Source organism: Pezoporus flaviventris, unplaced genomic scaffold, assembly GCF_033815535.1.
Source record: "Pezoporus flaviventris isolate CSIRO_AGI_PZ_B2104156 unplaced genomic scaffold, CSIRO_AGI_Pfla_v1 ptg000002l, whole genome shotgun sequence".
Classification (NCBI taxonomy): Eukaryota; Metazoa; Chordata; class Aves; order Psittaciformes; family Psittacidae; genus Pezoporus; species Pezoporus flaviventris.
Window position 1 is genome coordinate 76,359,864 of NW_026892550.1, and position 19,085 is coordinate 76,378,948.

Below are 19,085 nucleotides of genomic sequence, written 5' to 3' on the forward strand. Positions count from 1 at the left end.
TGGTAGTCTGACACCTCAGTATCATTTAACAGGAGATCCCTGTAACATGATTGAGTTTTGCATTAGATCATATCACCAAAAGGCACCTCTAAAATTGCAATTCATTAATTGAAAATTGAAAAATTATTTCAAATATTTGTGATCGAGATACTAAACCAAGCTAGCTTAGTAGTACCCGAATGACAGCTGACTTAGTGTGTGTCATGTGTCCAGTTGTGCTTTTTTTTTCCCTTGTGACAGGAACTAACTGATGAGAGATTGTTAACCTCAAAGATTTTGGTTCTGTGATATCCTGGGACCCTAGTGTCTTAGGGCAGGCAGTAATAACACGTGGATGACTCCACCATACTCGTTAGTCTGGGCTGACATTTTATTGCTATAGGGTTTGTCTTTCAAAGCTACTACTGATTCAGAACAGAATTTCTACTGTGTGTTCAACAACCTTCTTGCTTTCAGCTGGACTAGGTGACTTCACTTGCACAGCACATTCTAATTGGTTTGGAGTATATTCTTAGTCCTTCAGTAATCTCTCATTGTGTCTGTCCTGAATGTCTATAGAGTTCTGGCTTGTTATCCTGAGACTCGCTTAGTCCTCTTTCCCTTCCAAAAAAATAATCCTTTAGCTAGAAGTCCAGAGTTTTCTAAGCTGTCACTACCTTTCTGTCCTGTATCTCATTTAGCCCTTCTCTAAACTGTCACATAGTTGTAGTGAGGTCAGTAAGAAAAGGCATCTGAAAGATACTGAAAACATCAAATGCTTCAAAAGCAGCTGTTGCCAGAAATAAAGATAACTTTTGGTTTAAGTGATGGCTAAACTTTTTCCAGGTGTTGCTCTTGTCAAAGAATTATAGTTTGAAAGGGAGTGAAGGCTTTTCAGTGTGCTGCTCCTCCACCTGAGGTACTGCTTTAGCTCATTGCACTCCAGATAGTCACTGATCTCTCTGAGCAGAGACACAGGTTTATTTTGTTTAGTATGCCATTTCTGCCTGATCCATGCTATTTACTGTGATCTGCCTATTCAAGGACTGTGAACCTCTCAGACTTGACCCAGGAGGTCATCCACAGTTCCTGGAGCTAGGTCCATGTGTCAGACCTACACATACACCTACATTAGGGTGAGACTCAAACTGACTTCCACTTTCCCCTTGTTTCTTCTTAGAGGCAATTCCAGGTGAATAGATTGGATATGAGCCTTAACACAGTCTGACAGGTCCCAGTTCTGGATGGTTTGAGGGCAAAGAGGGAATGTCAAGGCTGGAAAGCACGCCAGGCTATCACCAGCAGTGATCTGGGCAAGACCTTAGAAGACCTGTTACCTACAAAGCTCTAAACAGATTTCATCTCTTTAATTTCTTGAGCTTCTTGAGTTTGTTTTATTGCAAACTTTCTGGTCATTTTACATAACGTTGCAAAACTTGTGCCGCAGATTCTTCATGTTATGCCTGGAAGATGAGGGCAATTCCCAGGTGAGGAGAGAAGTTTTTTTTTAAAGCAGTTTCAGTAGCTCAAAATGATTTTGCTTTCTTTATTGGGACGTATTTACCATTGTAAATTCTGAACATTACCTACCTACCTTTCTGCTAATGCCTGTGGCTTTACTATCATCGCTGATACTGCATTTCTGGCACTGTATTGGCTTGAATACCCCTGCCCAAAATAATATAGAAGCATTCAGTTGATTGTTTTTCCAGAAAATGCTTCTTACGCTGAATTACTATACTGCTGTCTGAAAATCTGAGCTTCACACAAAAATTAAATGTCCTTCTGTCAGTGAGAATATTTATGGGAAAAATGAGCCTTTTTTTTAAAAACTTGAATTTTTTTTTAAATGTGTGGACAACCAGGCAGAATAGAAAATTAAGAAGCACAAATAAATAAGTGAAGTGGCTATGAAGTAGGTGGCTTGAAAAGTCTATTTTATTCTTAGCTTCCCTTCTATTTGTGACTTCGTAGGCCTGAGCTATAACTATTTTTACTCTATAATCTAGGGTCAGAAAATGATGCCAGCAAAACTTTCAGGTGGTCTGCTTTACCTGCAGCTGCAGCAACCAAAGGCATTCAGTGCCTTTCCTGCAAGGAAAGGGTTATCTATCCTCTCAAATGTGAGAGCACACCCTGCTCTAGCCTGCGGGCACACAGATAATAATAACATGGAAGGATGGCAGCCTGCGCTCTGGAACGGTTTATGAGGAGAAAGTCCGCAATTACATATTTCTGGGCAAACATTAACCAAGGCTGAAGCTTAGTTTCGAAGAAAAACAACAGACTGGAACCTCCAGTAATATATCTGTTATGTGGACTGGAAACAGCAGTCAAACATTTGTGTAGCATTAGGAGCAAAGAAAGAATAGACCAACAACAACGCAAAAGACTTGATAATATCAGCGTATCCTGGTGTGCGCTTGCAGAAAGCATCTCTTCCTTGACCCACCCTCCAGTGTTCAAAAAAGCAAGGTGATTTTTCCTTTAGAGTACTCTCTTTGTGAAAACAGACCTAAGCCAAAGTAGTGGAGCTATAGTTTGTTGTGCTTATGGCTTAATCCATTTATATTGGTGGTTTCAGAGCTTACCACCACATGCTGAAGTTTCTCCTTTAAAAAAAAAAGTTACTTTAGGCATCTCTCAATCACTGCGGTTACCATGCAAGAAACAATTGCTATTCTGCGCTGTGGTTTTGTAAAGTAGCAGTCTTATTTAGAGCTTTGTGTGCTAAACTCGGATATGCCCATTCTGTTACAGACTCTGTGTACCTAAAAATGGAATTGTTACACTAAAATTAAGTAGACAGCCAAATGATGCATCCTCTCCTTTGTTTTTTTCTGAAAGACCACAATTACTGCAAAGAAGCTGTCCACTCATTACTGCAAGCTCTGGGGAAAAGGAATGACAGAATATAGACCACTATAGGAGAATAGGAGAGGAGTGTTAATCTAAAGAGACACTTGCTGTGGCAAGCATAGTATGTAAATTCCAAAGTTAAGCACTTTGGAAGTAGTCCAAAAGATGAAGATACATACATTAGTGCTGCTGGGGGCAAGGAAGGGAATCTTAAATGTCTCTATAGAGAATATTTACTTGGCTTTTTTTTTCTTTTTCTTTCCTTCCATTTTTTAAAGGGCAAGACAGCTGTGGCTGAGAAACCTTACACTTGTATTAGGCTACTGGAATCAGGTTTAATGGTAAAAGTCAGTTTATTCTGGTTTTAACTGGGCTAAAATAAACTAGATATTTCAGGAGAGAAGTTTAGTGTCCTAAAATTGTTCTCTGCTAGGGCAGACACATACCTACCTATTCCTGAAACCACTAAGATCCTGTGATCACTAGTCATCTGAAATCACTAAGATCTGATAGGAAAACCAAGTGAAGTGAAGTTACTGCCTCTGCTGACTTTACAGCTGAGTGTCTTCATAAATTGCACCGATAACTGTATTGCCATGCTGCAACCAATGTTTCACAGTGAGACTGGAATGGAAAAAGCAGTCTGGAGGACTCTGTTGTGAGATCCCTCACAACAAAATATCTGCAAAAAGCAGCTGATCCTGCTTTGCCTACTCCAATGATGGGCAACTGTGTTGTTTGATATTGTTTCTTCCCACCTCTCCTGTGCCCAATACTGCACATTTTGTAATGCCAAACCAACTTTTAGAATCACCCCCTTGTCTTCCCCCTAACCCCCTTCCCTGAGTATTTTAGCAGCTTAATCTCCTAAATGTATTTTAACAGAACACAAAGTAAATAGTGGTTTCTGTCATAGAATGATTTCTGCAATGTTTAGGCTTGCATTTTGAAATCCCAAAATATTACTAGACGAGTATCAGCAGATTATTTTAGGTGCACCTGAAGAGATCTATTTCTAGTGTTTTGGAAAAGGCCAGGTTCACAAGGATAGAAAGAACTAGCCTGTTGTGATGAGTATAGATGGATTTTATTGTAATGGAGGAGTAAAGAATACTGGCTCCTAGATAGGTATCCCTCCAAATATTTTATTATAGCTAAAATAAAATAATGATTGTGTTAAAATGGGGAAGATATTTAATGGGAGAATGGGATGGGACATAGTTTCACCTCTTCTTGTAGAGGAATACAAGTTTAAGCTTGACAGAAAGCTGTTTGTTTTGAGGATGGACATATCATGGATAGCTTACAGATAAAAGCTGCATGGGTCATTTGGATTTTCCTTCTGTAGTTTATTGCATCTTTCAAATTATGTTCTTGAAGGCTGAATCTGGACTTCAGTTAATCTTTTAATGATTTATCTATATGAGCTTTTATAGGTTGGTATTGTTATCTCCTGAATGGCAGCAAATTTGGTCCCTGATGAAGCAGACTGTCTTCTACTAGTCTGTCCTTCTCCTTTCAGGAATCTTAGCACCACATTAGTGAGCCAGTAAAGGATGAAAATCTAAGCAGAATATTTAAGTCAGATTTTTTTTTTAGCCTGTTTAGAAAGTTACTCATTGCATTGTCATTCATAATCATCTTCCCGTGTGACAGGATGGGCTCATCAGATCCCAGAAAGATAAATACAGATTTCTCAGCTCCCAGAGGGCCAAAGTAAGCATCCTTCTGACTAAGTCTCTGAGCACTGTGTTGGGAGTGGTGTAAATTTGGAGCTGTGTGCTGTTGAGTGGCACAGAAAATATGCTTGTGTAAATGTGGTGTGTGGTTAATGATTTCTCTTATTCTCTGTTTGCGTTCTGTTCTTCTTGCTCTGTATGTGAGAGCAGGAAGAAGGATACGGATGGAGCAATGCAAATTCTTCATCTTTTTCTACGTGAATCAATTTTGTCCATTTCTAGAAGTCATCTTAGGTCTTTTCTAAAGGACCATCAAGATATGAGAGGTGTCTCTGATATTACAGTATGGAAGGTGGGCCTTTAACATTCTCCTGCCCACTAGGACCTCTGTTTGATGGCTCTTCTCCCATATTTGCTTACATCAAAATGTGAGATTTCTCAGGTGTTTTTCTGTCTAAGATGCCCCTTTAAAAATAGAACTTGTTGGGAAGTCTGGTAGTCCCTATACTTGGCTCAGAAGCCAGAAGAAAATGCAAAGATTTGATGAGAACATCCGAAGGGAGAGGGAGCCTCTCAGCATCTGATTTGGAAGAGGGCTTTTGTCATCTTTATGCTGGTGGTCAGGATTGATAATAGGTGAAATAGGTGATAAAAAGGTGAATTAAGCAGATCTTCCAAAGAGGGCAGTGGTTACCTTAAAAATGAAACAAACCACTAAGAATTGTCTGAAATATTACCAGTGGTAGTGAATATAGTGTATGGTACATGTCTTCGACAGTCTCATTTTGACTCCCTAAAGCATTGCTTCAGAGTGTAAGGCTCTGCACCAATGGGTGTCCAAGAGTGCCTTGTGTAGGCAGTGCAGTGTTGACAAGTGCCTTGTACCATCTGCCTCCTTCCTCCACAAATCCATCAGCATCCATGCAGCAGCTTGTACTTGGTAAGAACACTGAAAGGAGATGTGATTTGGATTTAATCATTAGCAAAAGTCCCTCGACTTTTTCTCAGTTGCCCATCTGAGTTTAATTCCAAGAGAAGGAAACTCTGATGTATTCCTGCCTTCAGGTATAATTACTTCAAGACAGATTGACTGTTTAAGCACACACTACACTGCTTAGCTTTAATTAGAGTAAATTGGCAGAATTTATATGACCGGTAGTTTTGGGGAATGTCAGATGCATGAAAGTGTATTTTGCATATCATTTCCTGCTGAGGCTCAGACAAAGGTACTAGCTGAAAGGCTTGTAATTAGGATAAAAACACTTTGTAAATTTAACCCCATCTAGATTAGGAGAGGAATGGAATTGGCTGGGGGAAATGGTGGTGCTCTGGGAAGAGAAAAACATGTGAAATGGAATATGAAGCAAGAAGTTGCTGGAGATTGTGCTGTAACATAAAAAAGTGGTATTGCAAAATTGAAATCTTTGTGGACAGGCACAGGTGATTTGTAAGTACATAAGTAAGATTTAGAAACCTAAAATGAATTCTTTTGGAAGGTTTTTCTGGTATATCATATGACCCCAGTGCTGATAATAGAGATGAAAAGGAAAAGGCGGTTTGGCTGGATGTCTTGTCACAATAGCTCCTAATGCACTGATTCCAAGTGCCCTGAAATAACATTAGCCTTTGCTGTATCCATTTCTGACTTGACCTTCTGCTGTAACTTGCCTGTTTGCTCACAGAGTGCAGGCAAAGAGTGCTTAGCACACAAAGAGATCCCAAACCATTGACTGAACAGTAAGTGAAGACCAGGAGTGCCATTGAGCCTCTTCTGTACTGAGGGTCTCCCCTCTGCTGCGCCCTAGACCTTTTGGCTAGAGAAGTACTTTCCCAAACCAGGTAGAGGTGGCTGTGTGGTGCCGAGAGCCTGGTGATAATGGTGGATGTTGTCAGTGTTGTTTGGATGCAGTTTACAGTCTGTCTCTGCCTGGCAGGCAGTGAATCTCCATTTAAAAATGTGTGGAAGAAACAGTCCTCAGTTTTCCCAAAGAAAGGGAATAGCTGACCAGAGGTTCAAATCTGATTAACTCACTGGCACTGGGTTTGCAAACTGACCTCTGTTTGGTGTTGGGAGCTTTTACTGATGCTATTCTCTGAGAAGCTTATGGATTAACGAGAGTTGCACACAGCAGCATTTTCTTTCTGGAATGGCGCAAAATTTATTAGTTTCTGTACTATGGCTTGGTGTATGAGAGGTGGCAATTTCAAGTTCATTGCTAATTTCAAGTTCACTGTAAAGGCCTCAAACGACTGAAAGTGGCCTCAAACCTCTTCTACTGTGGGGTCAGGATGGCATGTGAGTCTGTTTACTTGAGGATGCTGCAAATACTGTGGGCTCAGCATATTTAACTATTCTACTTTCTATTTTCTTCAGAATTTGTCCCGGGTGTGAGATCTGTGAAGAAAGTGAAGTAGCTGTGCTCTTTAAAACTTTAGTCCCAACACTTAATTTGCTGACCAGCTCAGTGGTTTTGAGAGGTGTGTATTTCCATGTCAGTTGTACAGTCTTGGACACAACTTTGCTTTAGTTTGTTCCACTATCCAAATGTGATATATCTGAATCCATCAGTCCCTTGAACCTGTTTTCTCTAGTGGAGGTGATGGAGTCCATACATAGATAGAGGTGGTTCTCTGACATTAATGAATGAGGCTAGTCTGGCTTGCTCCTTGTTTCTTGCAGCTTTCATGGGATTCTTGATTCTGACTTAATCTGAATACAGTTGACAAAATCTACATCTGCTGCTAAGAGCTTGCTGTCGGCACCCATTCTTCCAGTGCAGTATCAGTAGTTAAGGTTTTAGTCACTCTAATCTCTCTGCTTTTAGAAATGGAGTCCTGCATCCCTGAAAAATAACACAGTAGAAAGAAATGATTTTGATCTTTTTTCCCAAGATCATACATTTACGAGGACTAAGGTGTGAAAGTTTGTGGAAGAACTCTAGGAATTCCTTGCTGTTCATTTTTCTTCTTTTAATACTAACTTTGCAATGGCAATTTGCTATGAGAGTTTTTCTGAAGTCGTGTTCCAGGCTAAAGGGGCAGAAATAAGGGTTCAAGATGAGTAAAGAGTGTTTAGTGCAGTGGAGGAATGGTGGCCTTCTTGGTGGTTCAACTGCACATTTCTTTCTAAGCCTAGCACAGATTTATTTTTTTTTCTGTTGCTTTTATTTTTAGCAGGATGCTGGGGATGCAAAACAAAATGAAACATTTAGGACTGTGCTGTGACCTAATCCGCCTTCTGCGAAGCTAATAGTCCTCCCAGATACTTTTACGAGAGAAGTTACAGACTTGTATTTTTCACTGTGTGGCACGTCACAAACTAGAAATGTGGTTAATTGCTCCCTGAATTCTCCTCTTCAGGGAGTCTTTCCTCAGGAGAGCCGTTATCGTTAATCTGATTAAATCTGGATGTTTTCCCTTCTTATATTGTTTGTTCTGCTTTTAGGTAGTTACAGCTCATTTCTGTCTAGTGAAGGAACAAGCGGTGCTTGCCACAGTCGGCCGCAAGGGCTCACAGGCTCCATTTGCATAGGCCTTGTTACAAAGGCAGACCACATCCTGGCAAGGACAAAGTGCTGTCTGATACATAGCCTGCACACCCCAGTGCCTCCCTGGAGGGCAGCCAGGATGTGGGCAGGCTTTGTGAGAAGGCACTCTGTTAGTCTGAGTGGAAGTTCAAGGAAGGGATAAACCAACTAAATTAATCTTTCTTTCCATTCTCTGGCAGAGCTTCCACCAGTCAAAATATGCATATGATTCACTGCAGTATAAATCTTTTCCTGTGCTTTTTGTTTGCTGTCATCTAAGAGAAAAGTAACTTGTCATTCACTTGCCTGCATTTCGCTGGGAGCAGTGAAACATTTAGAGAGGCCTGAAGACCCCAGTATAGATAACTTCTTGCAAAGATATTCTCATTCCATGTCTAAGAGGTATCTTTGCAACCAAGTGATAAATGCAACATGTTTATAATCTTCCATCTAAAAAGCTTACCCCCCCCCCAGCATAAGCACTAGGATTTAAGATTCAAGCTCTTGCTGAAATGGGTAGGTGAGCTTCTATGTGCTTGTCAGCTGTGTCTGACTCTTACACAATAGAAAAACTGAGCTTGCGAGGAAGAAGGTGAAGATGCTGTTGTAGTAAGCATATTATTATCTGCCAGTAAGATGAATCCACAAAGTGTTTAGTAACTTGCCTGACTTTACATTTGGTGATAGAGTTGGAGATATTACCCCCTATTTCCTGATTTTGGGTCTATAGAAAAAAGACAAATTGGAGAAACGACCGTTGTTCTTTTCACTGGAACAGCATCATGAGAAAGGAACTCAGTGGACTGCTGAATACAGGTTAGGGTGACTTTTAAAAGGATTGGGACTGCTTTTTTCTATTTTTTTAAGCATTTTATTACATTTCGCAGTTGAGAGAATTATCATGTGGCTGCAGGGTTTTAATAAACCTTTTTGCAGCTAAAATAAAATGTTGAGGTTTGATGGGAAAGCGGATTGAAGTGGAACATTGGTTACATCAGTAAATGTGCCTTATTCTCAATTGGCAGTGGTGAGTGTGAGTCAGTATGTTTGTTTCAGCCTCTAAAAATACCATATGTCTTTATAATTCCAAACAAGTCCTTACGATGGACAGAAGCAGTGCTCTTTATTTCTTAAATATGGCACAGTGTCTGCTGCATATTGAATATCCCTGAAAACAAACTAGCCCACATCCTGACGGATGGCTGTTTTCCTGCTGTGTACCTCGTCAAAAGTGACTTTACAAAGGTGTAGAACTTCAGTTAGCTGTGGGGAAACAGGTCCTCTGCCATATGTTTGCGGATGCTAGAGACCAAAGTTAGTCCTGGCATAAACAGGTGAGTTTTCCATTCAAGCTGACGGGAGTTGTCCCCATCTGTGCCAAGAATGAACTCTAAAAATGCACTTGTGGGTGAAATCCTCACAGATTTTTGTTTATCCAGTTTTGGGTAAACATGTTGTCCTAAAAAGTACTGTGTGAGCCTAGCTTTACCATATGATTCAGTATCAAAACTATGTGAAATTAGCCATTTTCCTTTGGATCTCATGGTTTTGAGCTGAGAATAAATCTGAGGGTTTTGTTACTTGAATACCAAAGTTGAGCAAAAATGGAGGGCACAACAACTTTGTTTAAAGCAGCAAAAGTGCTTGGGGAAAATACCTATCTCCAAGAATAATTGCTGGGATCCCCACTGACATTTAAGACATTTTAAAAAGGCAAATACACTGTATGGGACTCTTCACTGACTTCATTCAAGCCTGCTCCTGGACAAACTGTGAAAGGAGGTACATTTGTGATTTACTTGGAAAAGACCAACTGTTCACTGGTGGGATTCAAATCCAGTAATCTTGAAATCTTAGAGACTATTGCTACCATATATTCTGGTAGAAACTGCCATAAAACATGGTGGACATTGTATATTTGTCTGCTTGACTGATCTGTAGGTTATGAAGCATCCTTTACAGTAAGAATTCTTTTTTGGGCCTTAGAAGGAAAAACTCCACAAAGTCCCTAAACACACACATCTTCTGGTCTAGAGCTAAATTATTTTCTTCCTCATTCTGAAGGTATTGGGGTGGAACACTACAAACTAGCAAGGCAGTTTTACAGTCTCTCTTATGTGTTTCGTCTAAAACCCATGAACAACTTCAGGTGTCTATTCTAGCTGTAGTTTTTAAATTGTTTGCTCTTTATTTTCTTTTCTGCTTTTATGACCACGAAAGAATAACTAGAAATATTTGATAAGCCTGTTGAATTACACAGAGGAATTCTTAGAAGGATCATAGAGAGGGTTCCTTATCCAGCTGTAGGGTGCCACAGAATATTGCACCAATCTTTGTCAGTATTGCTCTATTTAAGCATACAGAATTTATTCAGACAAATGCTGAAAATAAAGGAACCAAAATAAAGATGAGAGCTGTTTCTGTGAGAACTGTGCAAATAAGTTGATGGAATTTAGAGTTCATTTGCAATACTTACCATGCCAAAAAAATGTCTTCCTACAGTTGTTGAACCTTTTCTCTCCCAGATAGTCCCAAATCAGGCTAGTCATATTTACTTCCAAAGGTGTGTGATGTTCATAACCAGGTGCAAAATATTTTACTACTCTTACAGTGTAAATGTCCAGCACAGTCTCAGAGATTCTCTCTCTGAGGGTTTACTTTTTGCCCTAACCACAACCTTATTGTGAGTGTTCTGTTCATCTTAGACGGTGAGTGTGGGAACAACTGGAAGAAAAAGTGCAAATAATTTTTACTCTTAGTATTACAGCTTGATTATGCCATTTCCACTGCCCCAGAATGCTTCTATAGCACCGCTTTTTTTTTTTTCTGATGGTGTAACATCAGTGCTCTCCATGGCATCTGTTCCTACTGGTGTGCTCTGTGCCAGCTGTTTGTTATTCTGTAATTGCACAGTCTGTCCTATGCAACATTATTTTGCCTCTTTTTCAGTGTTGTACTTGAGAATTGTCATGTGGTATCACATACTTACTGGGCACTGAGATCAGATAAGACTCATGAGAGGGTTAGAGCTGAAAAACTAACCTCTTGCCCCCATCCTGTCTTGTAGCTTGGCCGTTTCAGGATGGTGTTGGCTTTTCTGGTTGTGTTTTTTGTTGTTGGATTTTTTTGTTGTGGTCTCTCTCTCTCTCTAATTAGGAACCTGGATATAGGAGGTATTAAAGCTTTACTAGAGTTGCATGTGAAGGAGCAAATTATTGCTATTTTGTGTGGGAGGAATGTTCTCAATAAGCCAATATATGGGTTCCTGTGTCAGCTGATAGTACCCTTGTTAAAGCCTATTACTATAGGTCAGTCTTTCCTCCTGCTATTGTCAATTGAAAGGCTCTGAAGCCATCACCCTATTAATCTGGGTTTAGAGAGAATGGGAAGAGCTGTTTCACATCCCCAGGAAGCACGATGAACAAAGGATGAGATTTGCTAGGTCAGACCAATGTCTTATCTGGTCCCCTAGCTGAGTTCAGCCTTTGGCCTTTATCAGTGCTTCAGACAGCAGCAGTATTTCTTGCCAGGTATCTCTCCAAAATGAGAGGCTACAGTGAGGGGCTGAGTGGTTTTTTTCCTTTGGCCAAAACCGACAGTTGTTTTATACCTTGAGGCATGATTAATTGTATTTTTTTAACATTGGCTTTGTTCATTCAACAACAGATGTGGCTTGCACCCAAGGCTTTATTCCAAATGTTTGCCTTGATGTGCTGGCGGCGTAACAGCAAACATGCAAAAAGAGGCCTAGAGATGTGACTCAGAAACAGAATTAACTTCCCTGCAGAAGTTGCCTGAAGGAAGCAACAGCCAACAGCACAGGATCCGCAGAACTTGACGCTACAGCTTATACTCAGGAGCAGTGAAGAGCATGGAGCTTTTTTTGCATTTTAGCTAGGACCAAATTCAGAAAATCTTCATTATTTAAAAACTGAAGCGAATAGTTTAGCTTAATAAAATTTATTATTTTGGTTAATGGTTCTTATTACAGTGCCCTTGTTTCAAATGCAACTATTTTGTCTTAATCTTTGCTACAGTAAAGAATATGGTGATATGCTCAGTCCATAAGTCTGTGTTGTCATAAACTGCACTAGAAGACCACTGTAGGTTTGGTTGTGTAACTGTTCAAGACCTCAGTGTTTGTAAAGCTAGTCTTCCCTCATGGGTGAGCTGCATTATGTATTCCGTGTAGTGCTCTTGAATAGCAGTTTTGAGCAGCGCTGTATTCATGGGAGTGAAGGATTATATGCAAAACACAGCTATTACCTGAGTGTGACCTGTGTTAGCAGCACTATGGGCTCTTGGAGAGAAAGGAACTGTTTCTACACATAGGAGATGTTATTGAAGCACTTATGAAAAATAAAGCATTTGCTACAAATTGTATACTTTCTGAGGGGAAAAAAAAAAAACAATCAACCAAAAAACAAACAAGAAGAGGAATGTTACTCTTTCTTTCTTTGGATTTTCCCATTATCTTCTTATTTTAAGGGAGTTTCACAGTAATGTGCCTTGAAAGTGGCAGGCTCCTCAACAGTTCCAGTGACAGAAACTAATGTGAGGTATGCTTGCAGGGCTAAGGGTTTCTACTTTTAGAAAGCGTGAATTCCTAAGCAGTGGATCTGCCTGTGGAGGGCTTGTCCATGGCTCTTGGAGGCATGCAAGGAGATGGTATTCCTGGAATACGTGCTGTAGGAATCCTTACAGTGCTTGGGATGGCTTGGACAGAATTCCTTTCTGAAGTCTCTGGAAAGTGTAAATCACTTCCCTACCAAGAATGAAGTGTGCACTCATGCAAAGCCAGGATAAAATCCTGACCTTCTTCTCTGTCCTTTTGCAGCCAGCAAGCAAGATCTCTGTCTATTTTCTGTGCGAGAGATGGAAGATGCTAGGTGATTTGTCAGGGTTTTTTTTCTCGTTGCATGCATGCTTGTGTTAGGAGTATCTCATTAAGTGTCTGTGACTTGTTTTTTCTCTAACGGTCTAGTTGGTTTTGGACCTGGATTGTCCATTTCTGATTTATGGTTGCTCAATGCAGAGTGAATAAAACAGTGGTCCTCGGGAATCTTTCTGTCCTTCTGTGGGCTCCCATTCAGAGATACTTTTAGCTCTTTTTTTTTTTTTTTTTTTTTTAGGGGGCTTTTTAAGTTTGCAAGTTCCACCATCTTCTCTGCTTCATTTTGGATCTGTAAAACAGGGATAATAATTCTTCATGGTAGGAAAACTACCTTTGGGTGATATATGCACTCCAGTTTCACTGTCGAAAAGCCTCCAGAGGGAAAGGAACTTTGTTCATCTACTTCGCACAGTAACAGAAGGTGATCCACTGAACAGATGCAAGCACTGACTGGTTTTTGTGCTTGGCCCAGATGGCAGAATTCGCTTCCATACAAGCGATATGCATGGTTGCTTTGCTTCCCTTCAATCTCATTTAAAGGCTCTTTTCAATACTTAAGTAGGACTTGAGTAGTGCAAGTCTTGCTGGCACAACGGTAAGGAGGATTCTGGGTAAATCTTTCAGAAGTGCCAGGAGACAGTAACTTTTGCTTTGAGGCTTCTTGTGGATTTATTTTTAGTCTTACAAGATCTGTCTTGCTGTGATGAAAATCAGTGGAATTTTGGCTTCGAAATCATGGTAGTGTGTCTGAAGTGTTTCTGTGCTGTCTCATTTCTTTCTCTGTCTTCATTTAATGTGCCACCACAACAAGTTTCTAATGGAAAGACTAATTAAAGATTATTATTTGATGGTTTCAGTTGCTGTTTTCCCCTGCATGGATTTGGAGCTAAGAAAATAATTTCTGGGTGTTACTCTTCAAAACATCTTGCAGAGTCTCCTTTATAGCACTTTAAATAGGGATGCACCTGCAAACTTCTTCTTGCTTTAAGATACTTAAGAGGCTGAATTTAGCTATCTGGTTAAAAAACCCTCAATCCTGAGCTGTTTTCAGGCTCCCAGTTGCCATGACCCTCTGAACTGGGTAGCATCTAGATGTATAGATTTAGCCTGCCTTATTGAACTCTGTTGTTGCTTGTTGATTCCATTCTGTAGCCTGTATCGGGGGTGGGAGGGTGGGGGGTGGTGAAATCAGGAGCTGCTAAGCATGCAGTCTTGCAAAAGCTCTTGGTTTGTATTTTCCTCCCTTCAGTAGCAGTAAAATGCTGCTGACTCACATACCATGGATACCTGTCTACCCACTTTAAAGCAACCAGATAGTGTGCTTTATGGGTACAAGGGTCAACTGGACAGTTTCATGAAAGAGAAATTAACTGAGGGCAACTAAACAGATAAAAAGAAGTCTGGTACAGGAAGTCTCTGATCCTCAAATGGTTGGCTTCTGGGAGACTGCCAGGGAGGTATTGTATGTGCGCACACAGTTCTGCTCTTTCTTAGATATCTGCTCTCCACTACTATTAGGGGACAGGCTGTTGGGACAAATGTTTTGTTCTGAGACAACATGATAGGTCTTTTTATTTTCATGCATAACCTCTTTCTCCAAAATAGAAAATATTACATGCTTTAAACAGCTGAGGCTGCTTACTGTAGAAGAATCAAGATGCAAATTTGCAGGACCTGATCATAGAGTCATAGAAAAGTTTGTGTTGGAAGGGACCTTAAGGCTCATCCAGTTCCAACCCCCTGCAACTGGCAGGGACACCTTCCACTAGACCAGGTTTCTCCAAGCCCCGTCCACCCTGGCCTTGGACACTGCCAGGGATGGGGCAGCCACAGCTTTCCTGGACAACCTGTGCCAGCGCCTCATCACCAGCTTAGTAGAGAACTTCTTCCTAGTATCTAATCCAAATTTATTTTGTTTTCAAAGCTTGCTTTCTCTTAAACTTAAAAATACCAAAGGCTTCAGCTGCCTATGGGGCTCATATTCCAGCTGATGTGATCAGAAGAGTTAGATGATAAAATTTACAGTGTTGTATAGATGGGAAAATTAGTAATTTGCAAATGCAAAATATTTGTCTTTAATTCCTATTCCCACTGCCAGGATCAGTACTACACTACTTGTTGCAATCCAGACCTAGCTAGCGGTAGGAAGTTGCTTGTGTCGTTTTCCAAGAGTGCCTGGATCTTACAGGTTGAACCCATTCTTCTCATTCACTGAGTAGGTGCAACCTGAAGCCAAGGAACGCATACAGGTTTCCACAGCTATCAATAAGATAACACTGCGGCCCCAGTGTCCTGGTTAAATGTTAACAGTCTGCTTCTAGCAGTGTATATCCAGGGTAGTATGCAGTTACTAGTGACTGCAAGCTCAGCACGCTCTAATAGGCAATATTAACATGCCCTGGCATGCTTTCAAATGTCTGTTTTGCTCCCCCCCTCCCCCCTCCAGTTTGCTTCAGTACCATTGCATATTCCTTATATTTGTGTAGTCTCATATACACTGGTGGTAATTTTGTAGGGTTAAATCTCTCACTGTTAATTTGCCTTTATTGTCTTAAAATATTTTGAAGCAGATATATTGTTTGCTTTGCCCTAAACATTCAAACAGCATTGGACTCTTATCTTATATCAAATGAACAGGCTGTCTTCTGAGGCTTACATTTTTGTGGTGTTTGTAGCTGGCTTCATTATTCCTGTGCTGCTTGCTGTGACTCGGAAGTGGAAATGCCTAGTGAGCTCATCTTGCCTTTTGAAATCCTGACATGTTAAAGTACTACCTACTTAGGTGCTTAATTAACATAGTAACTAAGTAACTGGGCCACAGTAAGTTATGTGTGCGTTGGCACACTCTCAGGAGCACGAGCGGGCACTGTTAGTAGCTGCCTGATGAGCAGCGAGCGAACCATTTCTGATAGATGGAGGGTTTTTTGCCTAAGTTAAGCCTGCAACATAGTCAGCAAATTCAGCTGCTTGGCTGGCAGCTCCCTGATAGTGCTTGCAGCTAGGAGCAGGAGCTGTTAAACACGTAAGCAATTACCCCATCTGCCTCCGTACCTGCCAACTGTGGAACCGAGTGAGCTTGGAGTGAACATGCGAATCATACTGCTATGGCACTGTGATGGCGCTGGGCTCTTCCGTGCTTTGATCTCCAGGCCAGGCTGCCTTGCTGCTGCTGCACAGTTTGGAGGCTCTGTGCCGTATGCGGTTGGGGAATGCCCTGTTGGCTTGAGCAGTTGGATTTAATGGGATTGAACTTTACTGTGACAGTTTTCCTTATGGTGTGTTGCCATCTTACTGTGGGGACGTGTCAGAGCTAGCCTTAGGACGGAGCCACAGAGCATTGCACCAGTGACCTGTTCCCAGTGCAAAGAGAATGTGCATGAAACTTCCTTGGAAGTGGTGGAAGTATTTGTTTCTCACCAGTTTCCATCTGAACTGGACACTACAGAAAGGCCTCACACATTTATTTGAAAGGGTCAGTGTGTCAGAGTTAAATCATTGTGAAGAAAATTTATCCAGCTGCAGTGGCTACATACCTCTCAAATCCCGTTTAATCCCTTAAATAATTCTGCAGTGCCTTGGCCTCATGCTGGCCTTCAGCATAGGGGAGGATTTCACCCAATATGAACAGGTCTGGAGGAATGGGTGTGACCCTGTGAAGTAGGTAACACATATGAGTGACTTAATCCCCAGCTGAAATACAGCCACAGCAAACACCTTTTCGCTTCCAAAAGGAAATGAAGAGGACTATCCAAATATCCTCTTGAAGAATAAAGACATACTTTAAAAAAGTTGAACTATAATGACCAGAACTGGCATTTCAGCCAGGATACCTGGGTTTACCAGCCTAATGTTTCTTTCAGAACTTCCCCAGGTTTTTTTGCAATCACAAGTGGCAAGGATCTTGTTTTAAAATGTTGTCTGAAAGTCTGTGCCCCAGATTTGCTGTTAGCCTGATATTAAGCCACATAATTACAGGGAAGTTATTCTGTCTTTATACTGATGTAGTGAAAAGTAACTTGGTCTGATGTCAGCATATGTTAAAAGCAGAGTGGTAGAATCTGTGGCGCCATAAATAAAAAATCATTGACTGTGTTTGTTTCTGGAACAGGGATGGGTCCTGACTGAGGCATCACCTCTCCTGTAGCCTTGTGAAACCACTGTAAAAGAATACAGTAAGGTTATTTTGCAGGAGGAGTCTGTATATATTGTGTTTAAAGTATAGCCTGCCGCAAATATATCAGAAAACTTCAGGCATAGAAAGACTGAGGTAGCCAGAGAGGACTTCATTATTAAAAATACCAACCAAATTAGAAATGAATTAAATTTCATTGATTTAGCTACAGAGGGTTTTTTTAATTCACCCTTTGCTTTATTTAATAAATATTGTAACCTTATAGGGTTCACTGTAGGTTAGAGACTGTCTATATGGGACTTGGATTTGCTTTTACTTTGGATTTGTTGGTAATATAATTTTTAGCAATATGTTACATACTAAAATGGGAGTGTTTGAGTGATGTGGGATAGTGATAGAAATTTGTGTCCCTTTAAAAATGACACAAAACATAACATCTCCCCCACCCCAACAAACCAGCCAACAGCCTTCCCCACCCAGCCAGAAACAACAAAAAATTCCCAACCCAAATCTAAACCAAAACCAAACTGTGCTGTTACGTGCTCTTTAATATTGCTTGTCTTGACTAAATGCCTTCTTGGGCATGCTAATGATTTGAAAATTTCTTAAAGGCTGTCAGGAGGTTGAAATTCTTGTTACCTCTAGCATGCTGTTACCCTGCCTTCGAGGTGTTATGTCAGGTTAGAGCCCCTGTGTGTGGAATACATGTTGTGTAATGCACCTCTCCATTCTTCTTCTGTAAAATAGTTATTTGATGTGAGGGGTGATGCCAAATGAAGTAGCGGCTTGCACATGTGAACTGTTGCGCAAAGAAGAATTAAGATGTTTTGTGTGGAAAAGCTTTGCTTTAACAGCACAAGAGAGACTTTGTTACAGATGAGGGGGAAAGTGATACACCATTTCAGAGGCACCTTTGTGGCCCTAGCCAATGCTTTTATTTGTTGCCTGTAAGATATGTCCATGATAAAGATACTGCTGAGGGGTAGAAATGGCTTTGAATGGGTTTTGGATTGCATTTCTCCTCCTGCTGCTATGGACTAATGAGGTACTGTGGATATATCGCCCGGTCTCTCTGTTCCTTGGATTCCCCTTCTGCAGTGCGTCTGATATTTCTCCCACTTACATGAGGAGCCCAGGATCACTTCAAGATGGTAGAGTTGCTCAGTGTAAGAGTTATGTGCCACTGCATATCCTGTTCAAATGTGCTTCCTCCCTTTTTACTAACTGACGAGAAGGGAGGGAGTTTTCAGAAAGGGTGAAAATGAGCCGTAGACAGCTGCTTTCTAGATTTTAGAGAAAACAAACACTTTTTTCTCTTTTTTTTTATTTCCTTACTTGCAGAATCATTCATATTTGCTCACTGCCACTGCTGTTATGCACTATATAATACCCAAATATGCCAAAGGTTTGACAGGCAAGGGGAAAAAGCAACTTGTTGGTGAGGGAATTGCCTCAGCAGGAGTTGATGCAGCAAGTCAGAGTTAAAAATCATCTGGGGGAAGATGAAGGTGACAAGAATAAGCTTGTGTGGTTATGCCACAAGGAACCTAGCAGCCCATACAGTTGGACTGAATGCATTTTTGCCACTTTTCTGCCTGGCTCCCTGGGGAGCATGGGGGCTGTGGCAGGACTGAATAAGGCAAGGGTGACAACCTTGTTGTTAAGTATTCTGGCCCACTGGGTTGTGCCTTCAGCATAGTGTTGTATCATTATGAGTGTTTTAGGGAGGGAGTTTAGATTTTGGTTACTTGCAAAGGCCATGCCCTAAAAACAGCTGTCTGCTGGACAATGGAGCACTAAGCTTGGAAATAGAAAGGAGTCTTTTAAAACAAAATGTGAAAATCCTGTGATCTATGCAAGTGGAGGGAAGAATGAATGCCTTGTGGAAATGCTAGTGGGACAGATGAATCTCTAACATGGTGCTGCCTCAACTTTAATTTTATTCCTTTTTTTTAATGGGAAAAAAATTTAAAACTGTAATCCTTGCTGACGTGAGTTCTCTGTTGTGGTTTTGG

The 19,085-nt window shown here is 40.8% G+C and overlaps 1 long non-coding RNA gene across 1 annotated transcript in view; it reads left to right on the forward strand.

Moving 5' to 3' along the window:
- Window positions 1–19,085, forward strand: part of LOC133275826 (uncharacterized) — a 43,092-nt gene that overhangs the window by 19,425 nt on the left and 4,582 nt on the right. Inside the window, exon 3 of the long non-coding RNA XR_009745691.1 lies at window positions 17,047–17,110. This is a non-coding gene — a long non-coding RNA (uncharacterized LOC133275826). The remainder of the gene's footprint in view (window positions 1–17,046; window positions 17,111–19,085) is intronic.